This window comes from Cyprinodon tularosa, unplaced genomic scaffold, assembly GCF_016077235.1.
Source record: "Cyprinodon tularosa strain WSP-4 unplaced genomic scaffold, ASM1607723v1 ctg625, whole genome shotgun sequence".
NCBI lineage: Eukaryota > Metazoa > Chordata > Actinopteri > Cyprinodontiformes > Cyprinodontidae > Cyprinodon > Cyprinodon tularosa.
In genome coordinates this window covers 294,727-321,824 of record NW_024039369.1, presented here as the reverse complement: position 1 = coordinate 321,824, position 27,098 = coordinate 294,727, and the positions used below count along the sequence as shown (strand labels likewise).

The 27,098-nt window shown below is 39.7% G+C and overlaps 1 protein-coding gene across 3 annotated transcripts in view; it reads right to left on the bottom strand.

The window, feature by feature from the left end:
• plekhg2 (pleckstrin homology domain containing, family G (with RhoGef domain) member 2) overlaps positions 1–21,409 on the bottom strand; it is a 137,446-nt gene extending 116,037 nt beyond the window's left edge. For all 3 annotated transcript variants that reach the window (XM_038307970.1, XM_038307971.1, XM_038307972.1), the window contains exon 1: positions 21,151–21,409. The gene's annotated coding sequence lies outside the window, so the exon portion shown is untranslated. The remainder of the gene's footprint in view (positions 1–21,150) is intronic.
• Between the last annotated feature and the right edge of the window lie 5,689 nt (positions 21,410–27,098).

Genomic DNA, 27,098 nt, shown 5'->3' with positions numbered 1-27,098 from the left:
AGTCCAGTGGATTGTTTTTAACCTTTTTGGAATTAATGTGACCTGGATGACTGAGAATCTTCACCAGCATATCTAATCTAAGAAAAAGAAGCAAGGTAATTCTCTTATATCTCCTTTTAATAAGCATGTTCTTAGCTTGCAACAACAATGGAACAACATCCACTCCGTATGTTTTTGCTTCATCAGGAATGAGACCTCTGTTTGCACGTCCGACCTAAATCCAGAACAAGGAACAAGTTTTTTTTTAAATCTTTGTTTAGGTTACAAATCCTGGTGATTTTACAGTCAAACAGAAATAAATCAGCACCACAGGGAAGGGCTGTGCCCTGTTGGATAAAGTCTTCTAGATGGAGAACTTTGTCTCTGCTTAAGATGTTAAACTCTGAGAGCAGCAGCAGCAGACCCTCCTCTTCCTCCGTTATTCCCTTTGAACTCAAACAGTCAGGATGGAAAAGTTAAACGGAGAAAATAGAGATTAATCGCAGTAATTCTGCTGAATAGCTGATTATCAGGAGTCCAACTTGTTTTGTAATGAGCTTTAGAGTCTGCATGCCTGAAGTAGCAGAACCAGAAAACAGAGCCAGGGAAACACCAAATGCTGTAAAGGTTCCATGTTTGCTAAATTGTTCAGGTTTAGGTTTTATTCTCATCTCATTGATCAACATCCATCACCCAAACCTGCTGACAGCAAAGAATCTGGGCTCCTCCAGAACCGAGCACAACTTCTGACTGAAAATATAAAGAAAAATCTTTAGCATAATCTCTGTATTTATAGTCAGCTTTAACTGTTGGTGAAAGATGTTTTCATACTTGGGAGTTTTGGCACTTCTTTATATATCGTTAGGAAGCAACAGATATTTTAAATTTGAACGAATGATCTCAATATGCAAAGCTACAGCTATGAAAGGATTCTCTACTTTCTATTTCTTTTAGGCTCGGACTGGTAATCTGTGATACCAGGTGGGCAGATGCCCAACACTTCCTCTCCGGCCGAAGCTTCTACCTGTGACAGTAAATAACTCAAGGAGCTGAAGAAGTAATCCAATGTTAACTACCTAAATGATGCATCCAGTACATATAGCCCGTCCTTGTCATGCACATCCTTGTGACGGTTGGCATATGGTTAATTTTCTATTTCTTCAAACTGTAAACTCCTTGCAACAAACTGAATTAGCATGAAACTAAAATGCTTTCTTTAAACTAAACTACGATGTACCTCTTATATTTGGCGATTTCATGTTTGAATGTTTTGCGAAAAATATGTTGCGGTGCACGATGGGGTTTTGCATCTAAAGGCTAACGTTTCCCATCTTACGTGCATTGTTGACAGGTTGGGATGTTTCCTAATCTGCATTTTTTTAGAGTCTAATTTTATGGATCATTTTGCTCCATTATTGGGTTTGGCTTTCTTCTGAAGTGAGTGGCAAAGACGCATTTCTCTTGGTCTGCAGGAGGCAAAAGATCTACGAACCAGTCGGGTTTGGGGGTCCAATCAGGAAAGCATGTTGATAAAAATCAGCAATCAGCATAGAAGCAACTGCTGCTGCCCATCAACCTCAGAAAATATCATACGTTCGTCCCCAAACCACCTGAAGTCTGTCATCCTGCAGGGATTTAACCATCTTAGACTGCGGCTAAACTTCCCAGGAAAAAAAAGTCTGGGCAAGATCAGCCCAGGATCAGAGCAGAAAGCTCAAAGAAATTATCAGAAACCCAAGAGCTCTACATTAGACTCTACAAGCTGTCCTTAGCAGGTTACAGGTCAAAGGTTATGACTCTTGAACCATTGTGGCTGAAGGGGTGGAAGGAGAAAGCTCCTTCTCTCTAAAAACAAGATGGCAGCAGGACTGAGGTCAGTAAGGCCCCGTCCACACGAAGTCAAAAAGAACACGAAACGCTGATATTTTCCAAAACGTTTGCCGTAAAGACGGAGACGTAAAATAAATGTGAGCGTCCACACGAATGCATGAAAACGCTGCAAAATGTATGCCAGGCCTGTAAGTGGCGCTGTGGTGCCAAAGTAAAAATAAGCGACGAAATGTTGGGCATGCGCACTAATATTTATACATGGTTGCCCTGCGGGTCCATTTTCGTGGTTAAGTCAAATTCAGGTGCTGAACTATGTCGTCGATATTGCTCTGTTCTTCCTGGAAATATTCCAAAAGAAGAAGAATCTGTTGTAAGCCCGACAGCAGGGTGAGTAGCATTAGCAGCAACGGCGCCATTGTTGTTGTGATGTGTCGCGCATGCGTGTTTAGAGGCGACGCTATGACGCAAGCGTGTAAAAAAAAATATGCGGTTAGAGCGTAAAGATGGAAACGCTAAAACGGCGTTTCGAAATCTTCCCACTCTGAAGGCTGAATAAAAAAAAGATCGTTTACAGACCCCCGAAACGCCGGCTTCGTGTGGATGAGAGGCTGGTTTGGTGAAACATTTGTGCGTTTAGGCCAGGGTTCGTCTTCGTGTGGACGGGGCCTAAAGCTGCACTTCTGGGACAGATGAGACCAGAGCAGTGGGCTAGGCATGGTGGTGGAGGGTGGATGATGGGGAGGATTTTCCTACAGCCAGCCATGTACCAACAATAAGTCTGTGCAAAAAATCTTTTTAAACGTTCTGCTTCAAAGTCAGAACCAATTAAATATATTTATGGTCCAGAGAGCAGCAGAATGTTCCTGTTTGATTTGTTCCACAAACCGTTCACAGGTTTGGTTAAGGTAAAAACAGAGGTCAAAATAAAACAGCCTCCACTTGCTTTCAGACCGTCTCCTTTGTCTTTCCATCTAAATTCCGGGGGCGAAGCTGTGGAAACGGAAGCAGCTTGTTTGGAGGTTCTGGAGCTGCTGGTCGGGTCTGCGGTTTGGGCTCAGAAACAAGCTGAGAGTGAAAACGCTGCCGGACTCCTTCATATTTCACATCTAACCTAAACACCAGCCTGCACTCTCTGACACCCTTGCTGAGCCTGACGGCGGCTGTGTGGGTTTCTGCCCACTGTTCTAAACACATCCTAACAGTACGTGGGCCGGGCCACCTTGTGTGGTCTCAGAACCAGGACCGGGCTTTCAGACCCACGCTGCTGTTCTTCTGTTTGCTTTCTCTTCATATGCATGTTCTGGGGCATTCTGATGCTTCCAGAACCTTGAACCTTCTCTGCTCTTTACCTATGAGCATACTGACGATGAGTCTGCAAACAGACCAGCTTTGCGTGTTTTATTCATAGAGTCGTCTGGCAGGCAGGAAGTGGGCTGATGTTTTTACTGAAGGTTATCAAGGGGTGAGAACCTCGTACTGGTCCATACCTGCTGCACAGTAACACACCAGCACACCCAGTCAGACCATGTTTTCCTCCCAAAGATGACGTCTGATCTTTGCATACGAGCAGCAGAAAAAAAACTACGGAGTGAATTTTGTTCCATAATTGTTTAAAACAAAGAAAACGTTTTGTAAATGTTTTTTTTTTTTATTGTAATCCAGAAAATAAATCTGAAGTCAAAAACTTTGCTGTTTTATCAGATCAGATAAAAATGATTTTTACATTTCTCTTTTTTGGATAAAATTTTACAGATTGTGTTCTTGTAATACTGTGTTTTGCAGATCATATAGTATTCACTTCCAGGCATTGATCAATAAAAACGTCCAGCAGACCAATAGAACTGCGTCTTTGAGAGGTTCTGTAAGACACTGCTTGAAAGGAATGCAATTCGTAAAATTCATTCTGAAAAAGGAGAAATTTGGAAAAAAAAAATCTATTTTTTTTTTTATTCAATGGAATCTAAAAATATGAAAAAAAAAATATTGGAAATAAATCTGGGAAAAAACAAATCTCTCAAAACCTTTCTGACTAATAAGCTTTTTTAAACTTTCAGTGTTTGATTTCATTCTTTTCAACTCTACGAAATGAGCTGGTGAGGAGGGCCACTTCTATCCTGGGGGCACTGCACACTCGTTGGAGGAAGTGGCAGCAAGGAGGGTGCTTTGCAACCTCACATCCATGGTGAGGAACACCTTCTGCACCAGACTGTAGAGGAGCTGAGCAGCTCGGTTAGTAACACACTCATACACCCCATGTGTAAAAAGGAGCGCTTGTTCTGTTCTGTTCTTCATTCATCCATTTAAAATGCCACTGCACCATAACCTAGTGTAATAACACTGTAACAACTTATACTATGTATCTATTTAACAAACCAGAGACTGCACTTTACCTGCCACCACTTTACTGAACATAAGAGACTGTATATATATTCAAGTCACCTTCAGCCTTCCCTTTATTTTTTACCATCCACTGTATATATCTTGCGGTAGGGGAGTGGCGGCCTAGTGGTTAGGGCACTGTGCCTGGAACCGTTCTGAGTTCAAGCCCCACTCCAACGGACTGCCATTCTGGGTCCCTGAGCAAGACCCTTAACCCCACACTGCTCCCCGAGTGCCGCGCAATGGCAGCCCACTGCTCCCCAAGGGGATGGGTTAAATGAGAGTCAGTTGTGCAAAAAGTTGGTATGCATAGTATGCGTTGCATACACTGTATAACCACTAGAGGGGGCGTCAAAACCCCCTCTACAAAAAATGTTTTTCTAGTTGGCATCTTGTATATTTAACAGCATAAAATGATCAATAACAGAGTGAAGGCACTGATACTGCGGCCCGCTGATCCTTCACCTCCCCTCCTATCGCTTTCCCTTCCACATAGATGGCTTGGTCACACGTCCCTAAGGGAACGCACTCAGGCGCATTTATTTTTTATTTTTATTTTTATTATTTTAGACTATGGCTGTGTTCCAATTTATGGGCTGCGTCTAACTGGACTGGATCCTTTCAAGTCCGTGAAAAATAAGGAGACAGGAAGACTTTTCGCTGTTTTTTTTTTTTTTTTTTTTTTTTTGAACATGATACAAATATAAAAAAAAATTAAATAGTGCACAGTAACAAGAAGTGCATAAAGAAGAAGAAAAAAAAATACAGATATTTGTTTCCATTAACATATCATGCTCAAAAATGGGGTAGGAAGAAGTGAAAACTTATTAACTCCTACCCCCTAAACACATAAAAACGTACAGTCCTACTGTTATAAAAAAAAAAAAAGAAAAAAATCAGAGTCAAGTGAAAGTCAAAGTGGCAGTCAGCAGTTACTAATATTTACCTAAAACATTTCCCTTTTTATGCTGTATTGTCTTTTCAAACCCTTACACCAAGTTGTTATCTGTAATACACACAGTCCAAAATTACTCCCCTAATTCCATAGCGTTCTAATTTTTTAAGTAGAATTTCATGATTTATTGTATCAAAGGCTTTCTTTAGATCTATAAATATCGCTATTGCCATTTTCTTACTATCTGTTGCATTGGTTATTTCTTCTATTAAGTCAGTTAAGGCCAGCGATGTTGACCGATTTGCTCTGAATCCATATTGATTGCTGTTAAGTAACGAATGTTTTTCTATAAATTGTTCCACTCTTTTCTTAAAGAGTTTTTCCAGGATTTTAGAAAATTGTGGGAGAAGAGAGACAGGCCTGTAGTTAGTGAAGAGGTGCTTATTGCCAGTTTTATACATTGGTTTGACCTTAGCTATTTTCATTTTGTTGGGAAATGATCCCGTTTGAAATGATAGATTGCAGATATAAGTTAATGGTTTAGCGATTCCTTTGATTACTATTTTAATAGTTTTCATGTCCAGATCTTCACAGTCAGTGGATGTTTTATTTTTACATTTATTCACAATGTCTATGATTTCTTCTTCTAATACAGGGTTGAGATAGAAGGAGCTGGAATTATTCTCAATTTGATATTGCTGAGTTGCAGTTGTTATAGTCGTTATTTTTCCTGCTAATTGAGGTCCTATATTAACAAAATAACTATTGAATTTATTGACGACACTTTTCAAATCAGTAATATTCCGTTCATTCTCTATAAAATAGTGTGGATAGTTATTATTGTTAGAAGATTTCCTAATAACTCTGTTTAAAATGTTCCATGTTTCATTAATGTTGTTTTTATTACTCTCCAGTAATTTATGATAATGGTCCTTTTTACATGTTTTTATAATATTAGTTAACTTATTTTTATATTTCTTATATTTGTTTTCTAATTCTAACGTTCTATATTTTAGAAATTCTCTATAAAGTTTGTTTTTCTTTTTACATGCCTTTTGTATTCCTTTTGTGATCCACTGTTCATTTTTTTGATTACTTTTCCTTTTATATTGTTTGATTGGGCAATGCTTGTTATATAGTATTTTAAATGTTTTTAAAAATTCTTCATATGCTGAATTCACGTCATTCATTCTATATATTAATCTCCAATCGTAGGCCAACAATTCAGCTTCTAGAGCTTTTAATGTCTCTTCAGACGTAACCCGTCTGTAATACATCTCTATTTTTTGATCGTCTGTTATGCCCTTGAAGTCGTAGACTATGAACACTGGTAAGTGATCAGTAATATCATTCATTAATATTCCACTAGTTAAATTATTTTCCAGCACATTTGTGAAAATATTATCAATTAAGGTAGCACAATGCGATGTTATGCGACTGGGTCTGGTGATTTTAGGATACAGACTTAGGCTGAGCATGGTGTTAATAAATTCTTCAGTCATTCTATGTTTATTTGGATTAAGAAGGTCAATGTTGAAATCCACACAAAAAAATATTATTTTTTGATTAATTGTTATAAATTTTTCTTCTATCCAGTTGTTGAGTACTTCTATGTTTGATCCAGGGGCTCTATAAATGCAACTCACCAAGATATTTTTCTTTTTTTCCACTAATATTTCTATAGTCACACATTCAAACATGTTGTCCATGACAGTTGACATTGTTTCGATCAACTTATAATTAATCTGCTTATCAACATATAAAGCTACTCCCCCTCCATTTTTGTTTTCCCTGTTCTTACAAACCATTTCATAACCATTGATTTCAAAGTCTATGCCCTTATCACTATTTAACCAAGTTTCTGATAAGGCAATAACATTGAAGGTCTGTGAAAGTTGTTGGATGTATTGTTTGATGTTGTCAAAATTTGCTGTGAATTCAAACAGGTCTAGGCTTTCGAACGGATTTCTCCGCCGTATGCTCTGTTGCTTAGCAACCATGAGCATCCGTTGACGCACAAAGCAGAAAAAGAATGAATACCGAAATTATCAAAACTGTTTCTTTAAAAAAAAAAAAAAAATTTTTTTTATTGAAAAGTGAACAAAGACTACACTAATGAGAATACAGAGTGGAAGAAAGGTGACAACCACCGGGGGCATGAACAAGGCACAGATGATGTGTTCGCATCCACCTTCAAAACATGTAGTTGCGCACCTGCAGAGAGTGAATTTAGTTGCTCTGTACTTGTGACAGTGTAATGGCAATAAAAAAAATAAAAAAGCTGGTAAAATGTCTGGATGCTCTATATATACTCCATGCACATTTTCTCCTTTGTGCACCTCCTGTTGTCTATAAGAGCCGATGTCACAAGTATATTCTCCATTGTGAGATCATTCAAGTTCTATTCTTTTTTATTCTTAACCCATTTTTTATTAACTTACATTTTCGAAACATGCTCTTTCCTTGCAACAATAAAGGAATAAAATTCACTTATAAGAAACCAGCTGGCAAGTTCTTTAAAACCTGAAAAAAATCCTTAAGGTTCTGTTTCTGTTTTCTTTTAGCAAAGAGATTATTTCATGCTGACCTCAATTCTTTACTTTCTTCTCAGCAGCTGAAACAGTCCTAAACTAGACTTTAGTTTGAAATAAAAAGCATAAAGTCCTTCAGATCTGAGCTCCTCTACCTGGAGAACAATGACTCAGAAACTCTGTTGTGAAACATCCCTCTGAGGGGAAACATAAAGCCTGACCTCAACCTCCCTCTGCTGACACTGGACAGCTCCTCAGAGGACTTTTTTGTTTTCACTTCTTTCAAGATTCTGGATTGTTCTGTTTGACGCGTAAAAACAGGATGGAAACTGAATTTATAACCCTGATCTGTGAACTCTTTGACCGAGCGAAGGTCACTGAGGCTCAGAGACATGAAACTGTCGGAGCTCGGCCCAAAGTGAGGAATCCAGAGTTGGAAGAAGGTCAGATCAGATGGGGTGAGCTTTCTGTTAATGCTTATTTTGATCATTAAGGAGGGCGTTTCAAAGATTCTGGAGCAACGAGAGAACACCCACAGGTCTTAGACAAAACCTTTTGGCCATGAAGCTACAAAGCTATTCACACCGGAGCTGATGGATGGAACAAAAATAACTAAAAATGGCAAAACTGAGGCACAGGAAATGTAATGTCCTTAGCTGAGTGGAGAAAAGAGAAAAAAGTTCCTTAAAACACAGAGAGGGATGAAGAGGAAGGAAACAAATCTGAGCTGCATCTCAAAGTCTCCATAGCAACCATGAGACAAACAAATAAGTGGAAAAGCATTCCTATTTTTGAGTATGGTGGAAGAGCTGTGATGCTGTGGGCCTGTTTCTCTTCTGAAGGGTCTGGGCCTGCCAGTGGAAGGTTCTTCTTCTATAAATCATATTCCCTATGAGATGAGCAGAAGAGAGCAGCAGAGAAGACGCATCTGGTTCAAAACAACGGATCATTAGCAGCAGAATCTGGACCCTTTAGTCAGAGTCATCAGGCAGATCTGTGACATCTAGAACTTTCTTTAGCGCAAGATGGGATGGAAAATTTTAACCAACCAATCAAAAGCAGTTAAAAAAATTGTTTTGATATTTATGGAGTAAAAACAGAGAACTTCAACACAATCAGAGATAAAAATAGACCCAGCAGCATTCAGCCTGCTTTGGTTCTGTTTACTTTGACTCTATTGTCCTGCAATGAATTCTTGGAAACAAGAGTTTGTCTCAGCGGACAGTTGGACATCAGGATGAGACTTCATGAATGTGTCAGCAGGCTGGAAAAGCTGCTCACACTCAATGCGTGACTGAGGAAATTCCCTCATCTCCATGACTGGGAGGGTAATACACAGAGTGACACATACACAGCTGTTTTTTTTCCCTTTTTTTTCAACCACAGCACGATGCACACATCACAGCATCGGTGTGATTTCTCTCATCATTTTAGATCACACTAGCAAGTAAGAGCCTGTTTTTGGGGTGAGGCCCTCATACAGTTTTTTCTACATGTATTGATACCGCTGTGGCTGCAGGGACTGAAACATAAATCTTCATAGTGACTGTTTCAGCCTGAAGCTGCTAATTTCACTCCTGTTAGGTTGTTAATACAAGTGGGTGAGCTCAGATTCTCTCAGGTTCTTCTGGTTATCTGCTTGATCTTTACAGAAGTTTCCTACAGATGTTTCTAAGATTTATAGAACCATAAATCAAAATGGATATAGTCATGTCCCCCATCTTCACTGGGAGCATTTACATCTAAAATTCTACGTCTCCTCTCAGGCTTCCTTCCAGTATAGCTTCTTTCCCACTGAAAATAGCGGGTTAAAGGTTTTTCAAATACGGATCGACCCGCTAACAATCCGCATTTGGCTCCCTTCCAATTGGCCAAAAAAAAAATCTGGGTCTAACCCCTTGCTGACAAGCTCTGTGGCCTTTGTTTGGTGACATCATTACGCTTGGTTAGCGTTGATGATGTCACCAGTGCGACAGAAATTAGGGCCAGGGCTAGTAAGTGTGCTTTATTGTTTTGTCGCATGTAATGTTTTGTCTTAATCCCTCACACCAGAGCTGTTTCTGCTAGTTAGATTAGACACGACATCTTGTCCTATATCATGTAAATTAGCGGGTCAACGCGGGTCTGGTTTTCCTACAGCATGCCGATCAGAGCCGAGGAGTTTTTAACGTGAGTCGTTAGACACGTGTCAGTAAGGTGTTCGCACTTCCAATAACAGCCGATTGTTCCCGGGTTTAAACGGGTTTTTCGGCTAGTGGAGAAGGGGTATATGAGAACTGTCCTAGGAAAGCATCAATAAGGCATGCAGGCCAAAACCCCACAAAATGGCTCCTGTTTGTAATTTTAATCCATACCATTTATATACACTGCTAAAAAAAAATTAAAGGAACACTTTGAAAACACATCAGATCTCAATGGGGCAAAAAATCATGCCGTTTATTTATACTGATATGGACTGGGTGATGTGTTAGGAACAAAATGATGCCACATCATTTGATGGAAAAGAAAATTATCAACCTACAGAGGGCTGAATTCAAAGACACTCCAAAAATTACAGAGAAAAAATGATGCGGCAGGCTAGTCCATTTTGCTGAAATTTCATTGCATCAACTCAAGATGGCATCACTGAGCTCCTGGACAGTCTGAGGTGCAGCCTGGCGGCGTCGGATAGATCAAAACACAATGTCCCAGAAGTATTCTATTGGATTTAGGTAGGGCGAGCGTGGGAGCCAATCAATGGTATCAATTCCTTCGTCCTCCAGGAACTGCCTGCATACTCTCGCCACATGAGGCCGGGCATTGTCGTGCACCAGGAGGAACCCAAGACCCACTGCACCAGCACAGGGTCTGACAATGGGTGCAAGGATTTCATCCCGATGGATATGCCTCCCCAGACCATCACTGACCCACCACCAAACCGATCATACTGAACGATGTTACAGGCGTCTAGAGAAGACGTTCTCCACGTCTTCTCCAGACCCTTTCATGTCTGTCACATGTGCTCAGGGTGAACCTGCTCTCATCTGTGAAAAGCACAGGGCGCCAGTCGCAGACTTGCCAATTTTGGTGTTCTGTGGCAAATGCCAATCGACCTCCACAGTGCCGGGCAGTGAACACAGGGCCCATTAGAGAACGTCACGCCCTGATTGTTTGGTCAGAGACATTCACACCAGTGGCCTGCTGGAGGTCATTTTGTAGGGCTCTGGCAGTGCTCCTCCTGCTCCTCCTTGCACAACGTGTTGTAGACCTTCTACGGCCCTGTCCAGCTCTCCTGGAGTAACTGCCTCTCTCCTGGAATCTCCTCCATGCTCTGGAGATTGTGCTGGGAGACACAGCAAACCTTCTGGCAATGGCACGTATTGATTCACACACACACACTCACACACTGATGGTGGTAAGCTACATTGTAGCCACAGCTGCCCTGGGGCTCACTGACAGAAGCGGGGCTGCCCTACACTGGTGCCACCAGGCCCTCTGACCACCATCAGTAGACAATGCAGGTGAAGTGTCTTGCCCAAGGACACAACAACACTGAAAGTCGGAGTCGGGGCTTGAACCGTCAACCCTTCGATTTAAGGGCAAACTCCTAAACCCAACGCTATTTGATGGTATACTCTGATTAAAAAGAGTTCCTTTAATTTCTTTGAGTAGTGTACATCAGGAATAAAAAAGAACCCATACAGAACATGGGATTGGCTGTAGATTAACCAAAGGCAAATGAAGATAAATATATGAGTCTGTCTTCTTTTGAAGTGAACAGAGGGTTATCCACTTTATTTCATTTAGGCAAGCTAAGCTAAATAAGCTAAACTACAAAAAAACTAGGTAGATTGAGCCATGGTAAAGTAAAGCAACCGTAACAAAGCCTGATTGAAGTAATTTAAGCTTAGCTAAGGCAAAAGCGATTGCTAAATTAAGCTAAGATAGAACAAGCTAATAAGTACTGAGCTATGCTAACAAGGCTGATCAATAAAAAAGCAAAGTACAGTTAGCTAAGGTAGAGCAACGATAGGACAGATAGAATACACCTAAAGATAGACTGAACTCTTTCACCTACACAGTTTTCACGCCCCCTCTAAGTACCCCTCCACTCCCCTTTGAAAAAAGATGATTTTATTGTTTGACAAAATTACATTTTATAAAAATACACATTGAAATTGATTATTTTTTAATTTCATTTCCACTTGCCCCACCTCACAATTACACTGGGCCTACACTAGAGGGCGTGTGCCCCTGTTTGGGAACTTCTGGGCTAAGCTAGAGCAAAAATAATTGCTAACCGCCATTTGGGAACAAGCTAAGAAATTCTGAGATAAGCTAATTAAATGTTAATAAGCTAAAATAATAATACAAGTTCTTTTTATTCTGTATCTGGTTTTTGTTTGAAAGTTGTTCATCCTTATCTCACAAATATCATCTTCAATCACCGTTTTGCATCTTTTTGATAATAAAAAAGAGCACTAACTTTCACTTGCTAATCCACTATATAGCATATATTTAGCTTACTGCAGGGCCAGTCCAAACCTGTATGGGGCCCTAATAAATGTGATTTTGGGGCCCTCTATTGCTACCAAAAATATAAATTACTAAATGTAGCAATTAAACTAGAAAAAAAAGTCGAATTGTTTTTGTTTTTTTTATAAAATAGTACATTAAACTGTGCCAAAAAAGACAAATGAGATAAACACTAAAATATCAAAATGCTTTTTGTTCTTCAGTGATGTTTGTTTACTCATGTCCTGTCTGTCAAAAGCAATACGTAATTTTGTCATGAAATTGTGTGTCGTTCCAAATCGTCATAAAAAAATCTGACACAGTCATGTTATTGTTGGGCCCCCTTAGGCCGACCCTGGTGGGAATTAATAGTGTCTTTGTAGCATACCTCTGCTAACATGTAATCATAGATCAAGTTGTCACCTGTTTCATGTCAACACACCACATTATCCCCTCAGTTCAGAGCCTTTTTAGTCTGAATAGTTAAATAGTCAGAAAAGGAGCATAAAAGACATTCCTCTGAACAGAAATATGAGGAGAAAACTAAAAATCATCAGGTTTCTGTTTCAGTAAAGCTGTCAACCTTCTGACCTCCATGCAGGTCAAACACTCACACACGAGTTCAAAACAAATGTTTCTTTGTCTCTAAACAAGTTTTTTTTCAGTTGGTGTGTAACAACCACATATGTTTACTGCATGTTTCTGTGCATTCATGTTACTCCGTGTTGTGTATGTTTTTTTATGTTGTTTACTGATTTGCTCTGGGGCCAGAAACACTGTGGTATCCAACTGTCGCCGAACTCACACACACTAACACACTGTGCGTCACAGCAGAGCCTGTGTCTAACCTCAGAGGATGCTAAATTGTTGAACTAATTATCACAAACGCCAAACAGTGGTTACCCAGGAAACTATCCTCCCACATCCCATAATTACAGGCTAAATATTAAAAGAGCTTCCAAATAGTTGAGATGGTTGGGGTGTGTTCGGGTTCGGCTCGGCTCCTCCGGTCTGGGTCAAGACTCAGAAAAAACCTGAAATACTGAAGCTGAATTCAAAGCATCTGAAGCTAAACTCCATGTTTCTGAGACGCTCTTTCCAAAAGCTGCTGCTTAATAAAACTTACCAGGAGCAAACGACCAATGCCGATACAGATTATTTTGCCCTAAATCTAACTGAGCTCCGATATGTGCTGACGATTTTTGGGGCCGATAGTTCCGGTCGATAATAATTTCTCTTCCTCCATTTATATGATAAAAAATGACAATGATAGGAAATGTTACAGGAGACTTAATCTGAACAAAAAAGAAACAGATGGAGCAGAAATGTGAGGCTGGTTTAAATTATCTCAAGGCTGGGTTGCTGAATGTGCTAATAAATCGCACAATGCATGCACGTATCAAACAATACGATGCAAGACAAAAAACACACACACATCGGCTTTTTCCGAAAACATAACTGAACATGTTTCTTCAACAGAATCACAGAGACTAAATATATAAACCAAATATAATGAATCTTTTTGACTATTGAGCCGATGTAACGAGTTAATTTCTCTACTGTACAATACAATCAATCCGTCAATCAATTGATCAATCAGTCAATATAACACAATCTGATAATATTTTAAGGTTGTCTGTAGGGCTGAAACAATTAATCAGATTAATCAATTATTGAAATAATCATCAACTAATTTAGTAATTGATTAATCGTTAACTGGAATATAAAGAATCTAAAACATGCCTTTAGCTGACAGAGCGACCCACTTAGAGCAGTAATTATACCAGGATTGTAAAAAAAATATATAAATATTTTGCATTTAAGATAAAAAGAACAAGAATTACTCAAGTGGAAAAGTTTGCGTTTCACTTTGTACAAAGTCTTCTTTAAGACAGCTTTGTCTTAATAATTAATAATCCACAGATGAATCTATTTGCAAAATAATCGTTTGTTGCAGCCCTAATTGGCTGAGGTATTACTTTTTTAACTTGCAAATAATCAATGAATCTAAAATGTAGTAAAATCTTGGAAGGTAGAATATATTGGGGAGTGGCAGCCTAGTGATTAGGGCATAGAGCGTGGAATCCTGAGGTTCTGAGTTTGAGCCCCACTCTCACAGGCTTCCACTCTGGGTCCCTGAGCAAAGACCCTTAACCCACACGATGGCAGCCCACTGCTCCCCAAGGGGATGGATTAAATGCAGCGATACATTTCTCCAATGTGCGATCAATACATTTTAATTACTATTATATTGGTATTGACATGAATATTGGTCATGTTAAACATATTATAGTATCAACCCACTAGTTAAAGCTGGGCAGATATTAACCAAACAATGTTAATTTCCATCAGTTTAATTATTGGCCCAGAAAAAAAACACCTTTTTCCAATATCGACACCACACTGAATAGGGCTGTCAAAAATATTGCTATTCTGAAAAGCATCAATACTTAATCGCTGCATGTGGAAACAATACTAATTTATTATCTATACTAAGGATATGTCTCCTTTAGCATTGTATTTGTACTTCTGGATCATTTGTATTTGGGTTATTTATTTAGCATTTATTTGCAAGTTGAAAAAACATGATGAGATTGAAACATTTTTCTTACTATGTCAATATTAATTTCAGATATTGGTCCATATCAGCCGGAAATCTAATATCAGAATACATCAGCCTGCGTCTAAGAGCTCAGATATTAGCATGTTGATGGAAAACTCCCCTTTACTTTAAAGTTTATGCAACCCATTGGGTGAGTTGTTTTATTACACATTGTTTGTTTGAGTAATATCACTCGATCAAGCTGTTTGTCACCTTTTACTCTACAAAATAAGTGATAAAAGTCAGCATTGTTGGGCTGATATCACATTGGGTCAATTTCGGTAAGGGGAACTACTCAAAGCTGCAATAACAGTATTTATCGGAAATTAAAAGGTTGTATCGGAACATCCCTTTTCTATGTCTTATTTAATGGATTTTATAAATCCCCAATTTCTCTAAAATGTTAGGTAATAGATATTTTCCTTAGTATCAATATTGGGGTTAGGGTTTTCAGAGAATCATATTTTTGACAACCCTATTTTCTGAAAGATAATCTTAAACCCTAACAAGGAAAAAGAAACAGTTAAAATAGCTGCAAAATAAATAACATCTAATGGATATATATAACAGTCTGGCTGTTTGGCTGTGACTGCATCCTGGAGAGAAATATCAGCTGTGCTGCTGCCATCAACCCCTTTGTTTATAGATGCTGGAGATCTCCCTGTTTTTCAGTGTGCTCCTGTCTCTCTGACTGTGACTGGCAGGATGTGCTCTCTTCATCCTCTGACATGGAAGCTGGCTCAGAGCTCGTCTGCCTGGCTGTGTTTCCAAGAGTTTACAGTTGCTCTTTGTATCTCTGCTTCTGTCTCCTTGAACCCCAGTCGGTCTCAGCAGATGGCCGCTCACACTGAGCCTGGTTCTGCTGGAGGTTTCTTCCTGTTAAAAGGGTGTTTTTCCTCTCCACTGTCGCCACAAGCATGCTTAGTGTGAGTAATTACCTTTTAGTCAACTAGTCGATGCGATCAACTGGTTTGCCTTAGATCGAAAACTTTGAATCAATTTGACTGCATGATCTGGTGAACTGTAAAGTGTGTATATATATATATATATATATATATATATATATATATATATATATATATATATATATAGAAAGATAGATAGATAGATAGGTAGATAGATAGATAGATAGATAGATAGATAGATAGATAGATAGATAGATAGATAGATAGATAGATAGTTAGATAGATAGATAGATAGATAGATAGATAGATAGATAGATAGATAGATAGATAGATAGATAGATAGATAGATAGATAGATAGATAGATAGATAGATAGTTAGATAGATAGATAGATAGATAGATAGATAGATAGATAGATAGATAGATAGATAGATAGATAGATAGATAGATAGATAGATAGATAGATAGATAGATAGATAGATAGATAGATAGATAGATAGATAGATAGATAGTTAGATAGATAGATAGATAGATAGATAGATAGATAGATAGATAGATAGATAGATAGATAGATAGATAGATAGATAGATAGATAGATAGATAGATAGATAGATAGATAGATAGATAGATAGATAGATAGATAGATAGATAGATAGATAGATAGATAGTTAGATAGATAGATAGATAGATAGATAGATAGATAGATAGATAGATAGATAGATAGATAGATAGATAGATAGATAGATAGATAGATAGATAGATAGATAGATAGATAGATAGATAGATAGATAGATAGATAGATAGATCCTAAGGTCCGATAAAACTTAAGGCTTTACTTTGGAGGGATCAAACATCGATCATCCTTCTTCCTTCAAAGCATTGGAAGTCAAAATAATCACTCTCATATTAAAATCAAGGTACAAAGTTTATAAAACAGGTTCCCTTCAGAAACTTTTTAATTGGTATCACATATAAAGCCTTAAATAACAAGTCCAGCAACAATTAGCACTCCAAACAATGAGGCAGGGGAGGTTATTTTCCTAAAAATGGAAGAACTAGTGTGTGAGCATGAAGCCTTTCACCATTTCCAGTTCTAGATTAACATGATTCTAACCAGCTGGGACTAAATCTAAACCTGTAAGCTCTGGGTGTCTCAGATACATTATAATGTCTTTGAGGAGCTTATTTGGACTGATGAGATCTGCTTCCTGTTTGTCATCATAAAAGTTCTCCACACATTCTTCATTATTTGCCCTCTTAAGACCTCAGCTTGGTTTTAACTCCACTAACCAAGAAATGTTGGTCAAAGTTTCTCATGTTTGTTCTGGGAAAGCTTGGTTGCTTCTAGGGAAGTCAGCCCTGAGAGATGAGGGAGGGTGATAAGGAACCCAGAGATTGGTAAAGATCGGGCCTTTTTAGGAGAAATATGAAAAGAAAACCAAACATCCCATTAAACTGAAAGCTTAGCATCATCATCGTTTGATATTTCACTTTCTTTTTGTATGCAGACTGCTTAATAGAGCAAAACAGAGACACACAGCAGATCAGCGAGGGCTCATCATGGTTTCTGTCGGTTCTAATCCAAGCGTCTCATTGGCTGGAACCCAGGAAGCAGTGGGACACAAACATGCAGCTTCAGCCAACACAAACAGGACTCTTCCCGTTTCTTTGGTTGTATTTTTGAAAAATCCCAACATTTATGCAGTCAGTTCCCCAAAAGCTGTGAGCTGATCAACTGAGGAATGATCTCCATGTCTGACAGACCATCCCTGCCTGATCCACTATCCTCTACCATGATAACCACTTAAAAACTAAATCACATTTCTGGCTTTATTCAATGATAAACTGAGTGAAAACAGCCAAACCTTGTTCTAAAATAGATCTATAATCTGTCTTAACATAGAAGCAGGCAGAAGGTTCTGTGGTGCATTGATCAGATACTAGATTAGTATTAGCTGCGACATATGAATCAAGATGCTATGTACAAAAAAATTTGATTGACAGATAACCGTTTATATATGATTGGCCGAATTTAGCTGCACAAGCTGACGTATAACTAACTGGCCTGCATAAGATAACGAGAAAAAAAACACAGATTTTAAAACCTGATTTTTTTTAAACATAGACATTTTCTAACTTTTGGGACAATATGACCTGATAAAGAGTACAATTATATACATGTTTAAGGCAGAATGATTTGACATTTAAATATGATTTCCCTATGACTTTAAACTATCCATTTCAAAATCTATTATTAACAGAGATGGGAAGTAACGAAGTACAAATACTTCGTTACTGTACTCAAGTAGATTTTTCTGATATTTTTACTTTACTTTGCTACTTATTTTTATGGCGACTTTTTACTTCTACTCCTTACATTTTTACACAAATATCTGTACTTTCTACTCCTTACATTTAAAAAAATTGGTTCGTTACTTTAGTTTTGAATCATTTCAATGGAGTTACCGTTATTATTTTTCACGTCATCAATACCAAATTCAATCTAATTGGATGGGAATCTACGTTGCATTTGACGCACCACTACAAGATGAATCGACAGATTCGACGGTATTCATTCGCAGCAAATCATTGCAGCTTGGTGGCGGTGGCGTTAGCATAGTAGTATGGACGACGAGATGATTGAAAATGAACACAACGGAGATCTAGTCCTATTGGCAGACATCCATTTAAAATGTAGGCAACGGCATGAAAAAAGTGGTTTCTACTTTTACTTTTATACTTTAAGTAAATTTACAAGCCTGTACTTTGTTACTTTTACTTGAGTAAAGAAGTTTAATCAGTACTTCCACTTTTACCAGAGTATTTTTTAACACAAGTATCTGTACTTTTACTCAAGTATGGAAAGTGAGTACTTTTGCCATCTCTGATTATTAATTCAGTTCATAAAATTCTCTCCTGCAATCCCACAGAGCGCCCCCTGGTGGGTGTTTCTTCCACATTTGGAACCACTGCTTTATAGTTGGCTAAGCGAAAAGTTACAATTATTTTAGCTTTGATTAAGGCATTGCTGTAGAGTTGATGACAAAATCAGAGCGAATATCTGATATCTCCACAATCAAAGTCGGGAAGAACAATCACTGGAGGCAATCAGATGAAAACTTTTTACCAGCAAGGTGGGATGGTCTGCTTAAAGCTATAGAGGATGATCTTTTATTTCATCTAAATAAGTGGTGTTTCTTATCATTGTGGTGACATACGACCAGCCTACATGCTCGTCCCCCGTTAGCTATCTTTTTCTGCGCATGCACACTTTCAGGCGTTTATCTGTGGTGAGCTACGGTTTCAGCTCACCTTTCTCACCGCGGTTCTTTGAAATTAACAGAGGGTCATAAGAGAAAAAGTGTCTACGAGGTGTATGAGAAGAAAAGAAAGGCCTCAGATGAGGCAGATATATCCCAGAATGCTTTGCGCTCTCCTCACAAAGCATTCTGGGATTTGCTGTCACAGCAGCCAGCTATCGCCATTAGCTGACACTACGCAATGGTAAGTTGACTGAGTTCACTATATAGTTCCAGCTTTATATACTGATTGAAGAACTTAGGGGTTAGCGTGGATGTTAGGACGCAGTAATCTTGTATGAGCTATGAGAACAGCAACTTTTAAATAAGACGTGCACGAGGAGATATGCCCATTTATTTATTTTTAAGTGGGGAAGGTGGGTCTTTCAAATATTTTGAGAAAATCCTCCACAACACCACACAGCACCAGCTCCTGCAGCAATGTGTCGCAGTGAGCTTGTTGCAGATATTTTTGATTTATGCCCAATTTTGAAGCGTGGTCTGCACTATGTTATTCCACGCCTCAACACAAGAGGGACAATCAGGAACTAGCTGTGGGTCTAGATACTGTGGAGGAGGTGAGGAAGTGGGGTCAAGTTTGTGTGTCAATGGAGGGACATGAGGGCGAAAAAGAGGAGGGATCCAGGTGGAAAAATGGTCCCAGCGTTCTCTCACACCTCGCTCTGCTAGCTGGTCCATCTTCCTGAGTCGTTTTCCACAATGGCGGTCATACAAACGAAACAAGCCGGTAAGGCACCAAACAGGAAATACATATAGTATAGAGCAGATTTAGATGTAGATAGAGGCCTCCTGGCTGCAGCACTGTCTGTGGTCACCTACAATTTTGGAGAGGTGCAGCGGTGTGTCTGCAGAGGGGGCGGGGGGACATTTGCATTCAATGTGACACATGCAGACCACCTGCTTGCTGATTATAAATCAGCCTTAACTCCTCTCTGCAGTTGGTTTAGATGATGTGTTCTGAATTGGGGCTCTATAAATAAACTGAATGTATTTATTGCAGCATAGTTTATTTTATACAAAGATCAATCCATCAAACTGTAAATCTATAAGTATGAGACTGAGGATCTATTCTTTTTTTTATGGATAAACAGAAGCAGGATTCTTTGCTATAAACTAACAGGCGGTTATTTTATCCACTGCTTCTGGAAATCAGTTCCACTCTGGTGACCTTGGACTTGTTTGATTTTATCTTAGAGGATTTAGTTCCTGAAACTTCCTTGTTTGTCTGAGAGAGGTTTCCTTGTTGTTTTTTAAGCAGCCTGATATGTTGTTTTGTTATCTTTGTAACTGTTACTGTAAGAAAGAAGAATTTTGTTTTATTATTTCATCCTAAAGCAGGAAGAGAGCATTGCTTTGTCCCATGCTTGTCTCTGGCCTCCTCTCTCTCTCTCTCTCTGACCTTCTGACATTCCTGACTTTTTTTTCTGTGTGGGAACTCTTTTTGTTTTTTTAATTATGTTTAAAAGAAGAGCCTGAAATGCCAAACAGGATGACGGTCAGATGATACTCACTGGAAAAAATTTAAATCTAGAAAGGTCTTTTTTTTTGTTAAAATAAGTGCTTTTGTTCTTGGACTGAGGAGGTAAAAGAGACATTTTGCCACTGGAACAAGACAATTTACATTTAAAATAAGAAAACACAATTGTATTGTCTTATTTTAACTGCATTTTATCTTATTATCTTATTGTAAGAATAAAAATATCTAATTTACCTACTCAAATTAAATAAGTAAGTAAATAATTTTCACTCCCAGTGCTCATGTTCTCTCCCAAATGAAAAGTGAAAACTGTCTGAAACTATCAAAGCTGGTCCTTAAACTCAGACATAAAACCAAAGAAAGGTATCATCCATCCACCTGAAGTAAACCTCTACATCTCAGTCAGGTTTCAAACAGCAGAAAGCGCATAACCGCGCCCCCCTGAGGCGCTGATGCGCATTACAGGCGCCGGTAATGCGCGACTGATTTATTTTATTAAATTAAATATGAGGTGATCAAACTTTTTAAATGTGCAAGAAGCTTCGCGTGAGGTTCCAGTGATCACCTGAAGACTGACTTTAACTATTGTTTTATCATTAAGAACATATTTTAATATCAAATTTGAATTTTAAATCAGGAGAACACAAGGATTAGTTGGAAAAGTTCATTTTCATGGAGTCAGCTTCATTTTTCATGTGAACAGAAGCATCAGAACCAGAGCAGATGGATGTGATCTTACCTCAGACATGAACCTCCCTGCGGCTCAGTTCACCCACTGATCCACAGGTTCGCTCCTGTCGCATCACAATAAAAACAATCCTGAAGCGCTCAGATCCCAGTCCGTCCGATCAACTGGGACAACTTCTACCCAGCAAAGGAGGAATCCATCCAGCTCCAGCCCCGCCGGATCCAAAAGTCAGGAAAAAAATATTAAAAACGGAGCAGGAGCTTGATCTGACAGAAGGCTGCAGCGGTTCGGAGAGTTAGGAGCAGGAGGGGAGGAAAGAGGGAGAGGAGGAGGAGAGGAAGGGAAGGAGGAGGAGAGGGAGGTCCAAAACCTGATAGAAAGAGAGGAGAGAGTTTAACACTGAGTTAGAGAGAGTTTACACACTGGAAAAAAAATCAAAATCTAGAACAGTAGTTTTTCTTGAAATAAGTGCATCTGTTGTCGAATTGAGGAGGCATTTTGTCAATGGAATAAGACAAATTTACACTTAAAATGAGAAAACACAATTGCATTGTCTTATTTCAAGTGCATATTATCTAATTATCTTATCTTAAGAGTAAAAATACTCATTCCATTGGTAAACTATCTCATTTACCTACTCAAATTAAGGGTTAATACACTTCATTTAAGACTTTTAACTTGTTTCTAGATTGTTTTTCCAGTGCATGTTCAGGTGAAATTAATTTCGATTTTAGGAGCTGCAGACAAACTAAACAGATCTGATTTAAAAGGTGAAACTACAGAGAAAGTTTAACTCAAAGAGACAGGAATCGATCATAAAGAGGGAAAATTAGACAAGAACCGGAACCGAAACCAAAAGGAGTCATCCAAACTGCAGAAAAAAGACAGAGACGTGTAATCAGAAACTTTGCTGTCTCTCGGCCGCTTCTTCCAGTTCTATGAGTCTTTCCTCTGAGTCACAGCGGCTGCAGGATGCATCAGACCTTAACCAGTGCACAACAAGGGGGTAAACAGAATGGGTTGTCACGGCAACCAGGTGTGCCTCAAAAGAGCAGGTGATGAGGGAGAGAGGGGCTGTCTAGTTCAATTCAGTTTATTTCTATAGCGCCAATTCACAACACACGTCATCTAAAGGCACTTTACAGTTCAACCAGATCATACAGTCAAATTGATTCAAAGTTTTCTATCTAAGGAAAACCACTTGATTGCATCGACTCATTGACTCGAAGCAATCCCTCACACTAAGCATGCTTGTAGCGACAGTGGAGAGGAAAAACTCCCTTTTAACAGGAAGAAACCTCCATCAGAACCAGGCTCAGTGTGAGCGGCCATCTGCTGAGGCCGACTGGGGTTCAAGGAGACAGAAGCAGAGATGCAAAATAGAACTGTCAACCAGTCCAGGAAACACACAGCCAGGCAGACGAGCTCCGAACCAGCTCCCATGTCAGAGGATGAAGAGAGCACATCCAGCCAGTCACAGTCAGAGAAACAGGACTACACTGAAAAACAGCTCGATCTCTAACATCTAAAAAAAGGTGATGATGGCAGCAGCACAGCTGATGTTTCTCTCCAGGATGGAGTCACAGCCAAACAAGAACAGACGAGGCAAAGCTACTATGAGAAAAAGCAGAGAGAGCAAAACAGAGATTGAACTAACAGATTCTGCAGAGTGAGAGAATAGAGAGAGAATGAAGTAGAATGACACAATAGTGGTATATATGCCCTCCAGCAGTCTAAGCCTTTAGCAGCATAACCATAGAGATAGCTCAGGATAACCTGAGCCCCTCTAACTATAAGCTTTATCAAAAAGGAATGTTTTAAGCCTACCCTTAAAAGTAGACAGGGTGTCTGCCTCACGGACTAAAACTGGTAGTTGGTTCCACCGGAGAGGAGCCTGATAACTAAAAGATCTCCAATTTTACTTTCAGAAATTTTAGGAGCCTATATCACCCTGGATAAAGCCCCCAAAAACCTGCGTTCCTGTTCTAACGTCTTTCGTCATGTATGGGATCCATCCAGCATCTTGCTAATAATTAGAGTCCCTCTGGAAGGAAGTCTTTCACTGCAACCAAGCACTGAATGGTTGCCATTGCAGGGGTGCCCCTCATTTTCCTACCATATCTGCAGGCCTGATCTGATTTAAAAGCTGCATGCATTTAGGCTACCTTAAAGGTTTATTTGCAAGCTTGATTTTTATCTTTTTTAATTGCTGGATCATGTTAATCTAAGTCTGGAGGATGAGTGAGGAGGTTGCATCAAAACACGAAGTATTTCAGTCTGAAATCAGTTTGAAATGCAAAGGGGGAAAAAAAAAAAACATCCGAATAGCTGCATTCTTCTGCACATCTGTTGTAAACCAGTTTACCCATGTGACCCAGTCTGAGATTTATACTGGACAAACACAACCTGAGGGAAACACACAAAGAGATGGAGAAAGCGTGCAGCGTAAAAAGCAGCGCGGGTCAACAGAGCCGGCTGGCACCATCCGCTCCTTGTTATTCCAAACTCAGACATTCCTTAAGTTTCTTTCCTCCTAACAATCACCCTCCAGACTGTCGGGGTGTGTTTGTGTTGCCTCTTCAGCAGAGGTCAAAAGGTCATCCTGGAAACAAAAGGACAACTATAGCAGCTTTAGACTCTGACATTCTGCATACAAACAGCCTGGATTCTTCAGACCCTTCCAAAGTCTTCCCAAGCTTTAACTACATCAGGGAAGCAGTTCCTCCTAAAGCTAACTGAACCAGAGGGGTTCTGATAACTACAGATGTAAAGATAGCAAAATTCTAGATAGATCCAAACACCATGTACCAGTTCCATCAAGCATTTTTCTTTTTAGTACATAAATATTTTATATCCTCGTTGTAGCATAGAAAACAATTTCCCTTGGTCTCCCAGCAACCAGCACACCCAAGCTAAGGTGCAACTTGGAGGTGTGTGCTACCTCCTTAAATTCTGCAATATGACAACCTCAGGTTGCTCTTTGCTTCCCTATTCCACCCATAATTGGAGTCAATTGGCTGCGGAGGAGACGTCCTCCAGCGTTGTATTCTGGTCAAATGAAGGCAAAGAATATATTATTTTAAAATAGCGAGAACTTTTGCTGAAATAAAGGCTTTGATATTCATGAATCTCTGGATGCAACTGTGGTAAGAATTGATTAATTTTATTATTTTCTAAAGACACCTGGTTTCTCTCTTTAGTTCAGATGAGTATTTTCTTCTTGACTCCAGTAGAGGTGAGCGTTAAAGTCAAAGGAAAGTCTCATAGTTCTGTGGTTTAGCTGAATGTCGGATCATTATTCCGTCATCCCTCTAACAGCCAGAGACAATAAATCCCCAGAACACGATAAAGTAATTATCATGTTAAAGTTATTTTGGGAGATGACTCATCATTTTTATCTCCTCGGGTTTATCTTCACGCTATTGTGAAACTGCTTTAATCTCTCCCAGCCTAGATGAAAACATGATAGAAGAGACCTCAGCTGGTTCAGAACCTCTGCCTGGACCTGCAGAATCGAGCAGCAGGTTTTTCTCTCTCCGCCGTCTCCTGGATTCCTGGTCAGCATGAGATCAGCGGCGTTCCCTGTTGATATTCCATCTCCTGCCGGCAACCACATTTCCACTGCTAATGACACGGCAGCGGCCATGTTGGCTCCGGGAGCCGTCTCATTAAAGGATATCTGAGAAAGTGGCGGCGGCTCGACGGACCTGAGCGTCTCGGCGTTCATGTGTTTAGGTTCATGTGGGAAGAAGTGAGGAAAAAAGTGTGAGATGGTGTCCTCTTTAGACCCATCATGAAAAAAGGCTGCAGATGGCTCCTAATGGATCCTAGAGAACTTCTTGGTCTAGAAGAAAAGTATCAAAGTTCATCCTGAATGTTGTAGTTACATACAAAGTTAGTGGGTTCTTAACAACCTTTGTGGCTGATTGAAGAAAAAGGCTTGAGTGCATCTGCTCTAGGTGTGGGAGTGGGGAGCCGGTGGTACACTGAGCTGTCTTGTTAACCTCACAGCATGCGTGGCTCTAGATAGGGGTCAACAGGGGCCAGTGCCCCCATAGAATTGGTCCTGGACCCTGTTATGGCTCCTCCACTGAAGATAGAATTTTTTATGATGATACACTCTGGCACATCAACCTTAATTGACTGGTTGCTTCAACAAATTTCATTTCTTACCTTTGCAGTTGTACTTTTACAAAGCCTACTTTCACACAGTAGCCTGAAGTGACCCAAATCTGATTTTTTTTTGCCCTGTAGCTGATCTTTTGATGGCAGTCTGAACAACACAGATCAGATTTTCTCCAATGCGGCAAAGGCCACTTGGCTATATGGTCCTGAATCAGATGCGAGTCTGACCTTTTCAAATGCGACTTGTGTCTGAACGGCCAGACACAATTCAGTTCAGTTTATTTATATAGCAACATGTCATCTCAAGGCACTTTACAATTCAACCAGATCATACAGTCAAATTGATTCAAAGTTTTCTATCTAAGGAAAACCAGTTGATTGCATTGACTCATTGACTCATTGACGCGAAGGCAATCCCTTACATTAAGCATGCTTGTAGTGACAGTGGTGAGGAAAAACTCCCTTTTAACAGGAAGAAACCTCCAGCAGAACCAGTTTCAGTGTGAGCGGCCATCTGCTGAGGCTGACTGGGGTTTAAGGAGACAGAAGCAGAGATACAAAAAGCAACTGTTAAAGGCGGCCCCGTCCAGGAAACACACAGCCAGGCAGACGAGCTCCGACCCAACTCCTGGTCAGTATTCTGCATCTTGCTAAGAAGACGCGGGAAGAAAAACAACAGCCATGGCAGACGATATGCAGAGAGCAGACTTTTTTTTTCAACTATCTTGAAAAGATTGAGTTTTTAAGGTTGGGAAAGATTGCTAGATGAGCTCCAGCAATACCATCCAGGTTTACCTCCGTAAACACCACGCACGCTTGCTTGTGACATCATTGAGTCCTCTACCACACATGCGGGACACTTAAGCTTTATGAATACAGTTCATACAGAGATCACATACAAGTTGCATATATTTAGAAATGTGAATGGCAACGCAAAAAAAATCGGATTTCACAAGAATTTGGAATTGATCATTAAGGCCTGCAGTGTGAATGTAGCTGAAGATTAGAAATGAAGCTAGACTCACTGTTCGATCTTCTAGATCAGGGGTTCGCACTCTGCAGCTCCAAACTCTCAAGAGATAAATTGCTTCATGGCTTATTGAAATATAATTAAAGGTAATAACTGCAAGTCTAACTCGTCCCAGTCAGTAAGTGGTGCACTTTTCTGCTCTAGTCCTATGCTGTTTGTCAGGCAGCAGCCTGGTCTGCCTATGCTAACTTTTTCAGAAGGAAAGCAACAACCACTGCATGGCTTCTGAGCCCCTTTACCTCCTTAAGTCGACATCAAGGCTCTAGAGGTTAACCGATGTTCACCATCTTTCTGTTACTTTGTTCTGTTATTTTGGCTTGAATTTGAGAAATGTAACACAGAGCTACTAGGATCTGGAAATGCCTGAGCTCCATAACTAATAGCTATGACCCTTAAAATGGAGAAATATTACCCATTTTTTCTCTTTATGTTCTGTGGACCAGGGTTGAGGTCTGGGGCCACTGTTCTTCCACCAAAGTCTTGGCTACCTGCAACCAAGCCCTTAAGGCTTCTTCTCTCAGTTTGATGATGTCCACCCCCTTCACCTGGTGGTGTGGACATGGTGTCAGGGTCTTGGTCTGTTTGTTCCTGTTTTCCTTGGTTATCCATTTGTTGTTCTCTGCTGCCCTCTTGTGTCCTCCCTTGCTCTGTTTCTCTGTCCTGCCAGCACCTGTTGCCAATTTCCTCGTCAGCTCTCTCTTTGTCTCTGTCCCCTTTAAAAGCCCTCCCTCTTCAGTTCCTGTTCGCTGGATCCTCGTCAAACATCTCGTCTTAAAGTACTTCCCGTCTGTCATCTGCTTGCCTTGTCTCGACTCTCCCTGACTTCTGGTTTTGGTTAATCCCT